We start from the raw sequence: 11,161 nt of genomic DNA on the forward strand, positions 1-11,161 counted from the left end.
ATTCCTTTTAAAATGCTAAATATTTAGTCAATTCTTTGGCTCTTTCACAAGAACTACATGTTTTACATCATGCAACCAATAAATAGTGACTAAGAAAAAAAAAAAAGAATTGACCCACCCATTACTTATCTGTCATGTGGTGGCATAGGCTAGGAAGAGATACCTTCCCCCATCCCTAGGCCAGCAATGCCTGAGGCAGGTGGGAGAGATGGCCCTGAAGTCAGAAGGTTAGGAGATCTTCCCCTGCCCAGCCCCAGCTACAACACTGAGGAGAGCAGGCCCTGCACTTCACCTCGGTAGCACAATAGAGCCAATCCTATTGGCAGAGGTGTAAGTGAGCCAGCCCTGAACCTGGGAGAACTGTCCCTATAACTCTTCTACCTAAGGCAGCTTGGACAGGGGAGAGACATCCTCCCCCACCCATCAGTACTTGAGACAGGTGGGAGAGCTGGCCCTGAGGTCATAAGAGCAGGAGAGCTGGTCCCACCCCTCGTCTGCTGTGGCTCTTGGGAGAGTGGCCCCTGTGCCTTGCCTAGACTGTGCGCTAGAGTTGTGCCTGAAGGTATAGATAAGGGATGTCTGACCTTAAAGTCCTGAGAGCAGGAGAGTTGGTCCTGCCCCTGCTCATCACTGCAAGGAATGAACTTGTCAGACAATGCTCACCCTAGTGGTGAGGACAAGGGAGAGTGGGTGGGCTAACCAACCCTGCAAATACCCCAGTGGCCAGAACCAGGATTAAGTGTTGATCCACCCCAAAATATACCCAATCAGTGATCTGCTGGATCACATGAAGGGACTGGTCCTATAGATCCAAAATCTGCAGAATTTTTACAACTCAGGGTGACAGCAGGACAACCACGAGGAATTCCATGAGGGCCCAACATAGTGTAGCAGAAACCAGAGGCCTCAAACCAGACCAATGACTCTTTGCAATGAGCACTTGCAAGTAAAGAGGTGTGGGTAAAAGGATTTACTGTGTGACTCACTGTGTCACACTACAGCCTCCATGATGAGATTTTTCTCTCTTTTTTCTTTTCTTTGGGAAGAGGGTGGATATACAGGGATGGGAAATGAAAATGATTGAGATGCATGATGTGAAAGACACAAAGAATAAATAGAAAGAAAGTTTTTAAAAAAGAATTGACCCATAGAGACAGAGACCCAAATTGGAGCACCAGACTGAGCTCCTAAGGTCCAAATGAGGAGCAGAAGGAAGGAGAACATGAGCAAGGAAATCAGGACCACGAGGGTGCACCCACCCACTGTGACAGTGGAACTGATCTATTGGGAGCTCAGGAAGGCCAGCTGGACTTGGACTGAATAAGCATGGGATGAAACCGGACTCTCTGAACACGGCGGACAATGAAGGCTGATGAGAAGCCAAGGACAATGGCACTAGGTTTCGATCCTAATGCATGAACTGGCTTTGTGGGAGCCTAGCCTGTTTGGATGCTCACCTTCCTGGATCTGGATAGAAGTGGGAGGACCTTGGACTTCCCGCAGGGCAGGGAATCTGGACTGCTCTTCATTCTCGAGAGGGAGGGGGCATGGGGGGGGGGGAGGGGGAGAGGAGGAGGGGAGTGGGGCGAGGGGGCGATGTGTGGGAGGAGGGGGAGGGAAATGGGAAACGGGGAGGAGGCGGAAATTTTTTTCAACAACTAAAAAAAAATAAACAAACAAACAAACAAAAAGAATTTACCCAGAAATAGCTGGTGCAGTGGTTCTCAATGTTCCTAAGCTGCAACCTTTTAATACAGTTTCTCATGTTATAGTGACTCCCAAACATAAAATTGTTTTCATTGCTACTTCATAACTGCAATTCTCTACTGTTATGATCTGTAATGTAAATATCTAATATGCAGGATACCTGATGCGTGACCCCTATGAAAGAGTTGTTCTACCCCATAGCTGTCGAGGCCCACATGTTGAGAACAACTGATCCAGTGGCAGTGGTTTTGGAAGCAAGTTCATACTTGGTCATGTTGCTCAAGATACCAAAAGAATATTCAGGGTTAAGTTTAGGAGAAACCTCCCACCCTCCTCTTCCAAATTAAAGTAGCCTTCTGTTTCAAGCTACTGGGTGATCACAGGTTGAAGAATTTGTAGGACAGGGATTAAATTTGGTGCTAACTAACCAGCATAGACTGGTTTTTATCAGGCTGATGAGTGGGGTGTGTGTGTGTGTGTGTGTGTGTGTGTGTGTGTGTGTGTGTGTGTGTGTGTGCGCGCGCGCGTGCATGTAGTTCTCTGTGTCCTCTGTCCTCTGGATAGTTAGAAAGGCCTCAGAGAGTTGATTCCCTGACACAGTACACTGTACATGTAATAGGTGTGGAAGGACAGCCTTAAGTTGACACAGGGAAGGACTGTTGGTCTGTTGGTGAAGCCTTTTATAGAGTCGTTGCTCTGTTGGATCACAGGTGGCACAGGTGGCTGGAAGTTCTGGGATCCCACAGTAGAGGATTGTCCTGCAGCTAGATGACCCACACCATTGGTTGGGAATCATGTGTGCTGTGGCAGATCAGTTCATTGTGGTATGAGACCTGGTGCTGGTGAGAAATTATAGCAAACTGCCTCCTAGGGAACTCAACTGATAAAATTAGAATTGGGGTGCTGTTGGTTTGGCTTTTGGAGAGTAAGTATGGGAAATCAATGATGAGGTTTTCTACAGGTCCCAGAAAGTGTATTCTTTTCCTTCTGGGCAGCACAAAAGGTCTCAAAAAATGAGGAGGTAGTCCTCTGATGATTTAATCTTTAAATAAAGTAAGACTCTCTGTTAGATAGTAAAATGCAGTTTTCAAGTGAAAATGTTAATTCCCGAGCAATCCAAGGCAGGCATCCATCTGCCCTGGGTAGCTGCATCAAGTACTCTGTGTATGTGGGACCCTCACCCCTTATTCTCAAAGGGGCAAGAAGAAATTTCCTAGCAGAACGTTTTCTCAGGAAGATAGTGACCTTCCCCTCTCCCACCCAGGAGATTCCAAGCACAAGGACACTTAGCTCAGCCCAGCCAGCCACCTGGTTCAGGCTGATAAAGATGGCCTAACTCAAGAACAGTGGCCTTGCTCTAAGAACAAGGAGAAAGCTGTCTTAACAGAATGGGAGGGAGCAAAAGTCCTTGTACTTATGCCAAAGCATCTTCAAAGATTCTCTTTGTAATTATGCCTTTAAAAGCTTACCCCACAGAGGAGATACAACTCCTCTCTACTTTGTTGTAACGGGATGGAGATGAGTTCCAAACATGTTTGTATTACGCTGATTAAACCTTGCTTATTACAGTCTGGGCCTCTCTGGTGGTTTGTCTCTGGGGGGTCGTAATCTGGGCACAACAGTATGAATACGGTTGTCTGTCTCACTGTCTGTCTCTTTTACTTTCTGTGTGCCCTCTATTTGCATGCTATCTTTTTGTGCCTCCCTCCCCTCCCTCATCTCCCTCCCCCCCCTCTCTCTCTCTTTTTCTCTCTCTCTCTGTTTGTGTGAGTGTGTGCACATTTCTGTACCAAGTGTTAAAGTGTACTAAGGCCAATCTGATGGGAATCTAATTCATTCACATGCCACTTCCATCTATTTTGTCAGTGAGATGAAACTGCAAAGCCCAATTAATAAGAGCTCAGGGACAGATATTGGGGTTTAGCCTGAAGATGCGAAAAGCAAAGCAACCAGTCACTGGCTCTTACCTGGACCCCAGTCTGAAATGGTGATTCTGCCTCCAGGAAACCTAAGAAGGAGACTGTGACTGAGAGCTTTCTCCTCCCATTTTATATTCCTCTCTAGTGGTTGAATTTAAGGCATGCACCACTACCACCTAGTTTCTATGGCCAGCTAGTATGGATACTGGGATTAAAGGTGTGTGTCACCCTGCCTGGTCTGTAAGGCTGTACAGTGTGGCTGTTTTACTCTCTGATCCTCAGGCAAGTTTTATTTATTAAAATACAGTGATATACCTCTCCAAAACTGAAGTATATTTGTTGGATGTCTTTGGTTTTGCTGCAACTGTAGTGGGAAGGGATTGAGTGTGACAATGGTGCAACTGTTATTTTCACATCCTTGTAGGAGACATGAACACTGGGGTGTCTGGAGTGAATCTAGTTGTGTGTCAGCCATCTTGAATGGTAACAGAGTACCTTCCATTGTTGGTGTGACAGGCTGGAGCCACAGGTAGCTGAGTCACCATAGTCAAAAAGAAATTAAAAAATATCAGAATTTTGGAGCCTTTGAAGAAAGGATACGGAAATATTCTCATGGGCTAGGAGTGTGTGGGCATTGGTGGTAGGAAAATGATAATACAGATTTTGACAGAAATATGGATCATAATTGTTCTTTGGCAATTTCCAAAACCTGCTTTAGAGCTTATACTAAGAGCTAAACAGGAAGGTAGAACATGGAATACATTATTGCTTCTTTGGAAACATTCTGATCTGCTAAGAAGGGTTCTGTATAACATATCAGTATATGTTAGTTGGAGATATTTCCAGCTAAGACCTAACTCTTGCTTTGGCTGATGACTGGCAATTTGTACTCCATCTCTTGACCAGAATTTCTGATGGTAGAGGTGATGTCTTATGGACCAGATGACCCAAGTGTTTCATCATCAACTGGTCTCTCCTCCAGACTCTGGGCATAGTATGACAAGTTAGAGCCCTCAGAGGTACACATATCTGGGTGAGTTTTTCCTTTTGTCCACTCTAAAAGAACCTTATGTCAGGTTTGAAGCCACTTCTGGACATAGACTCCTGTTGAGGTAAATGTTTTTCTCCCCCATGGCAGCTGTTCACATATTTCTATGCTGGTCTCTATAACTTGCTTGTAGCATGGCTGTATGGTGCCAGCACATCTTTGTTATTACAGATGGTCCTGAAGGTAACACTTGATCCAGAGGCCAAAATGAAGACTGAAGGTCATAATGTTGCTTCTTCAGAGTGAGAATGCTTGAATATCAGTGGCAATACTTTTGTTTCTGAGTCTTCCTACTAACCTTTCATCTAAGGATGTAGTTCCTGTATGATTTATGCATGTGTGCCCCCCGTGTCTTGATGGTACAACATTCCTACTAGTCAGTCCAGGGAAAATGAGGACCATGGAGGGTCACTGTAACCTGGACTGGATCCCCTGAACCAATATAGAAGGTTCATATCTTGTAATAAGTGACCTACATAGTGTGTCATCACTTAGGAGTCAAGTGACAACTAGTTTGGATGTTTTTCTCAGTAAAGGGACTAGGGGGTAGACTTCAGGCAAGGATAGCTTAACATTTGAGTTCCAACAATTTCCTAAAGTGAAACTGTCTTGCATGTGCCCTGGTACTTCCTTGTGGTTTTCTTTACAGTTCTTAGGAGTAAAAGAAATGTGGTCCCTCCATGGAAGAGATTGTTGGGTTCTCCTGCGATCTTTGATTACCTGGAGAAGGAGCCAGGGTCCATGCAACCTATGCCAACCTGGATCTGATACAGGCAGGGCATTAGATTTCTTTGCCAGTCATCCAGTGGCACTGAAGTTTCCCAGGACCTCTGTCATTCTAATTGCAGGGATGCAAGTTGCTCACTGGTAAAGACTTTATCTGGAGCTCGGGGACATAGGGATATTACCTCCATTCCCTTCTTTTCCTCCTGGTAGAAATCAATATTAAGCCCAAGTGCACAGGGTCTCATATAGTCTATCTATCTTTTTTTCTGTCCTCCCAGTTCCAAACCACAGCCAATTTTCAGGATCTCCAGTTTATCCTGGATAGTCTGACCTCTTCCCATGGGGTTGAGGCATACAGACCTTACATTGAAAGCTCAAGGCTCTTTTTTTTTTGTGAACATGTAGATCACCTTTAATGTGGTTACCAGTATTTAGATACAATAGGTTTAATCCATGAATGAAAAAAATAAGTTGGATTTTATTAAAATGAAAATATCTCTCTTACAAAAGGTAAGAAAACTGAAATGAAAGAAAAGGCTAAATATTGTATGATCATAGCCATATGACATTTAGTAAAAGACAAAACTATAGAAAGAGGTTTAATAACTTGTTACAGAGGCATTTGAGTGAGATAGAAATAAGTATGAATTCAAGCAGAAAATGGTATTTATTAAACAGTTAAACAATTGTGTATGATACTGTCATGGCTACCTTATGAAATATATTTCTTCAAATCCACAGGCTCTATTTACAAGGGTGATTCTTAAAGGAAACTATGAGCTTTAGTTCATAATATTGCCTAAGAATGTTTTGTGAATTGTAACAAATGCAACACAGTGTTGCACACCATTGACGGTAGGGAAACTGGAGGGATGGGAGGAGGTACAAAGGGATTTATGGGACTTCTTTGTACTTTCTGCCAACCATATTTTAATTTTTCTTTTATTTCTCCTCCTCCTTCTCCTCCTCTTCTCCTCCTCCTTCTCTCTTTCATTTAAATTTATTGTATTTTTCTTTTTTAAAAAGAAAACAATCCTTTTTTCATTTACATACCAATCCCAGTTTCCTCTCCCTCCCTGCCTTCTATTTCCTCCCAATATACCCCAACCCTTTCCCCATCAGATGAGGATTGCATTAAATCTGTAGATCGCTTTTGGTAGGATTGCCATTTTCATTATGTCGATCCTACCTATGCAAGAGCTTGGGAGATCTTTCCATTTTCTGGTATCTTCTTCAGTTCTTTCTTCAAAAACTTAATGTTCCTGTTGAACATGTTTTTTGCTTCTTTGGTCAGTGTTACCCCAAGATATTTTATGTTATTTGTTGCTATTATGAAGGGTAATGTTTCTCTAGTTTCTTTCTCAGCTTCCTTATCATTTGTATATAGGAGGGCTATTGAGTTTTTTAATTGATTGTGTATCATACCACATATTGAAGGTATTTATCAGCTGTAGGAGGTCCCTAGTAGAGGTTTTGGCATCACTTTTATATACTATCGTATCACCTGAAAATAGCAAAAGTTTGATTTCTTCCTTTCTAATTTGAATCCCCTTGACCTCCTTCTGTTGTCTTATTACTCTAGTCAGAACTTCAAGAACTATGTTGAATATATATGGACATAGTGGACAGACTTGTCTTATTCCTGATTTTATTGGAATCGCTTTGAGTTTCTCTCTATTTAATTTGATGTTGGCTGTCGGCTTGCTGTATATTGCTTTTATTATATTTAGATATGTTCCTTGTATTCCTGATCTCTCCAAGTCCTTTGTTATAAAGGGGTGTTGGATTTTGTCAAATGTTTTTTCAGCATTTAATGAGATGATCATATGATTTTTCCTTTCAGTTTATTTATATGGTAGACTACATTGATAGATATTCATATGTTGATCCATCCCTGCATCTCTGGGATGAAGCTGACTTGATCATAATGGATGATTTTTGATGTGTTCTTAGATTTGGTTTGCCAGTATTTTATTGAGTATTTTTCATCTATGTTCATAAGTGAGATTGGGTTGTAATTTTTTTATTTGTTGAGTCTTTGTGTGATTTTGGTATCAGGGTAACTGTAGCCTCAGAAAAAGATTTTTGGCAGTGTTCCTTCTGTTTCTACTCTGTGGAATACTTTGAGGATTATAGGTATTAGCTCTTCTTTGAAGTTCTGACAGAATTCTGCATTGAAATCATCTGGCCCTGAGATTTTTTTTTTTTTGCATGGGTGGAGGGAGGCTTTTGATTAATGCATGCTTCTATTTCCTTGCAGGTTATAGGTCTATGTAAATTGTTCACCTGGTCTTGATTTGATTTTGGTTTGTGGTTTTTTTTTTTAAGAGAGAAATGGTTTATTTGGTAACAAGCAATAAAAAGAAATTCTTTAATTCTTCTCTCTCCTGGTGGTGGTTGGACTTCGGTGGTTGGATGGCAACACACATGAACTCTGAGAGCAGACCTTCTGCTGAAGTGCAGAGAAGCCAGAGTCGCACTTATCCTCTAGACAGAGGGCCCAGCTGTGTTTTCTAGGGTCTCAATTGCTACTGCAGTCTCCTTCTTGTCTTCAGGCTTCATGGCAGGAAACAGAAGCACTTCCTTGATATTGTTGGAATCTGTGAGAATCATGGTGACCCGATCGATGCCCATGCCCCAGCCAGCTGTTGGGGGCAGCCCATACTCCAGGGCAGTACAGAAGTTCTCATCTATGAACATGGCTTCATCATCACCAGCAGCCTTGGCTTTGGCCTGTTCCTCAAACACCTGCCGCTGCCGCTGGGATCATTCAGCTCAGTGTAGGCATTGCAAATTTCCTTCTTCATGACAAACAGCTCAAAGTGCTCAGTTAGGCCCTCTTTGGAGCGGTGCCATTTGGCCAGAGGGCTCATAATCTGTGGGTGATCGCAGATGAATGTTGGGTTGATGCACGTCACTTCAAGAAACTCTCCAACAAGCTTATCCAGGAGTCTGGCTGTGGTCCGAGGTGTGGGGCATTCAACAGCTTTTGCAACACAAATATCATCAAGAATTTTTCGAGTTTCTTCAGTTTCAAAAAGGCTGGTTTCTGGCAGCTTTACACCTAGGGCTCTCTCAAGCTCTTCTACCATGCTGATTCTTCGGAAGGGTGGGGTGAAGTCAATCTCATAGGCTTGGCCTTCTGGCCCATCTGGATGGTAGGTGATCTTGTAACTGCCTGTAATGCTTTTCACCATCCCTGACAGCATCTTCTCCGTGATCTCCATGAGGTCGTAATAGTCTGCATAGGCCATGTAGAATTCACAGGTGGTGAACTCAGGATTGTGAGTCAAATCGATCCCTTCATTCCGGAATTGGCGCCCAATTTCATAAACCCGGTCAATGCCACCAACCACCAGCATCTTATGGTAGAGTTCTGGAGCAATTCTCATATACAAGTTCATGTCCAGCTCATTGTGATACGTGATGAAAGGCTTGGCCACAGCTCCCCCTGGAATGACGTTCATCATGGGAGTTTCAATCTCGAGGAATCCCAGCTCATCCAAGAAACTTCTTATATATGTGATGATCTTAGAGCGGACGATAAATTTCTGCCTCACAAAGTCGTTCAGTATCAAGTCCAAGTACCTCTGGCGATACCTTGTCTCCTTGTCTTTGAGGCCAAAGTGAAGATGAGGCAGCATGTGTAAGCAGGGGGACAAGAGTGTGATTTCAGAGGGGATGATGCTCAGCTCACCCTTCTTGGTTTTCCCAGGATTCCCCTGAACTCCAATTATATCTCCCCGGCACAGTTTGTTATTGATACGAACAAATTCTTCCTCTGATTTATAATTCCTGGAGTTGGCCATGACTTGTAACTTGACCCCCTCTCCTCGAAGGTCATAGAAGATGAGCTTTCCCCCAGAGGCTCTCTTGGCATGAATCCGACCTGCCACTTTTAAGGTGGTGTCAGTCAGGTGGTCCCCAGGCTGCAGGTGACTGTACTCTTGGATGAACTGAGTCAGGGAGATGTCCACATGGAACTTGTGTGGGTACGGGTCCTCCCCACTGACCTTCAGCTGCTAGACTGCTTGACTACGGATCTTGTAGTATTGGTTTGGATCCAGAGTCTCCTCCTCAGCACCCACGCCATTGTCAACAGTATGGTTGGTGGCAGCAGCAGCCTGGCTCAGCTGCTTCTCACTGAGTTCTTTCTGCTTGGCCTCTTTCTCTGCCACTTTCTTCTCAGCTTTCAGGCATCTCTTTAGTTCATTCTTGCTTAGTTTCGGCTCGCCATCCACTTTTACTTCACTATCCTGCAGCGTGGCCATCTTCCCACCAGCCCGACCTAAAGAAAAAAAAAAGAAATGCTGGTTTGTGGTTCTTATTCAGAAAATTGTGCATTTCTTTTATATTTTCCAATTTTGTGGAGTACAGATTTTTGTAGTACGACCCAATGATTCTCTGGATTTCCTCAGTGTCTGATGTCATGTCCCCCTTTTCATTTCCGATTTTGTTTATTTCGATGTTTTCTCTCTGACTTTTGATTAGTTTGGATAAGGGTTTGTCTATCTTGTTGATTTTCTCAAAGAACCAACTCTTTCTTTCATTGATTCTTTGCATTGTTTTCTATGTTTCCATTTTGTTGTTTTCAGCCCTCAGTTTAATTATTTCCTGTCATCTATTCCTCCTGAGTGAGTCTGCTTCCTTTTGTTTTAGAGCTTTCAGGAGGGTTAAGTCACTAATATGAGCTTCCTCCACTTTCTTTATGCAGGCACTTAGTGCTTTCAAATTTCCTCTTAGCACTGCTTTCATAGTGTTTCATAGGTTTGAGTACATTGTGCCTTCATTTTGGTTGAGTTCTAGCAAGGCTTTAATTATTTCTTCCTTGACTCAGGGGAGGTTCAATAGAACACTGTTCAATTTCCATGAGTTTGTATGCTTTCTGCGATTAGTGTTGTTGTTAAATTCTAACTTTAAACCATGGTGATCCAATAAGATACAGGGGGTTACTCCAACCTATTTGTATCTCTTGTAGGTTTGCTTTGTTAGTGAGTATGTGGTCAATTTTAGAGAAGTTTCCATGAGGTGCTGAGAAGAAGGTATATTCTTTTTTGTTTGTGTGGAATATTCTGTAGATGTCTGTTAAGTCCATTTGAGTCATGCCTTCTGTTAATTCTCTTATTTCTCTGTTAAGTTTTTGTCTGGTTGACCTTTCCATTGGTGAGAGCTAGGTACTGAAGTCTCCTGCTATTAGTGTTTGGAGTTAGATGTGTGATTTAAGCTTTATAAATGTTTTTTTATATATGTGGATGCTTTTGTATTAGGGGCATAAATGTTCAGGATTGAGATTTCATCTTGGTGGGTTGTTCCTGTTATTAGTATAAAGTATCCTTTTCCATCTCCTCTGATTGATTTTGATTGAAGTATATTTTGTTAGATATTAGGATAGCTACACCCACTTGTTTTTTTGGTCCATTTGATTGGAAAATCATTTTCCAACCCTTTACTCTGAGGCAATGTCTGTCTTAGAGGTTGAGGTGTGTTTCTTGTACACAGCAGAAGCCTAGATTCTGATTTTATATCCATTCTCTTAGCCTGTGTCTTTTTATAGGTGAATTGAGTCCATTGATATTAAGAGATATTCAATACCAGTGATTGCTAATTGATGTTATTTTTGACGATAGTGTTTGTGTGTTTACATTCTTTGTGCTTTGCTGGTGTGTGGTTATTTGTTGCCTGTGTTTTTGTGGATAGAGTTAGTTTCCTTGTGTTGGGGTTTTTCTTCAAGTACTTTCTGTAGGGCTGGATTTGTGGAATA

The 11,161-nt window shown here is 42.5% G+C and overlaps 1 pseudogene; it reads right to left on the reverse strand.

Annotated features, from left to right (window-relative positions):
• Positions 1-7,732: 7,732 nt before the first annotated feature.
• Positions 7,733-9,691, reverse strand: LOC101984309 (annotated as a pseudogene).
• Between the last annotated feature and the right edge of the window lie 1,470 nt (positions 9,692-11,161).

Source organism: Microtus ochrogaster, chromosome X (assembly GCF_000317375.1).
Source record: "Microtus ochrogaster isolate Prairie Vole_2 chromosome X, MicOch1.0, whole genome shotgun sequence".
Lineage (NCBI taxonomy): Eukaryota > Metazoa > Chordata > Mammalia > Rodentia > Cricetidae > Microtus > Microtus ochrogaster.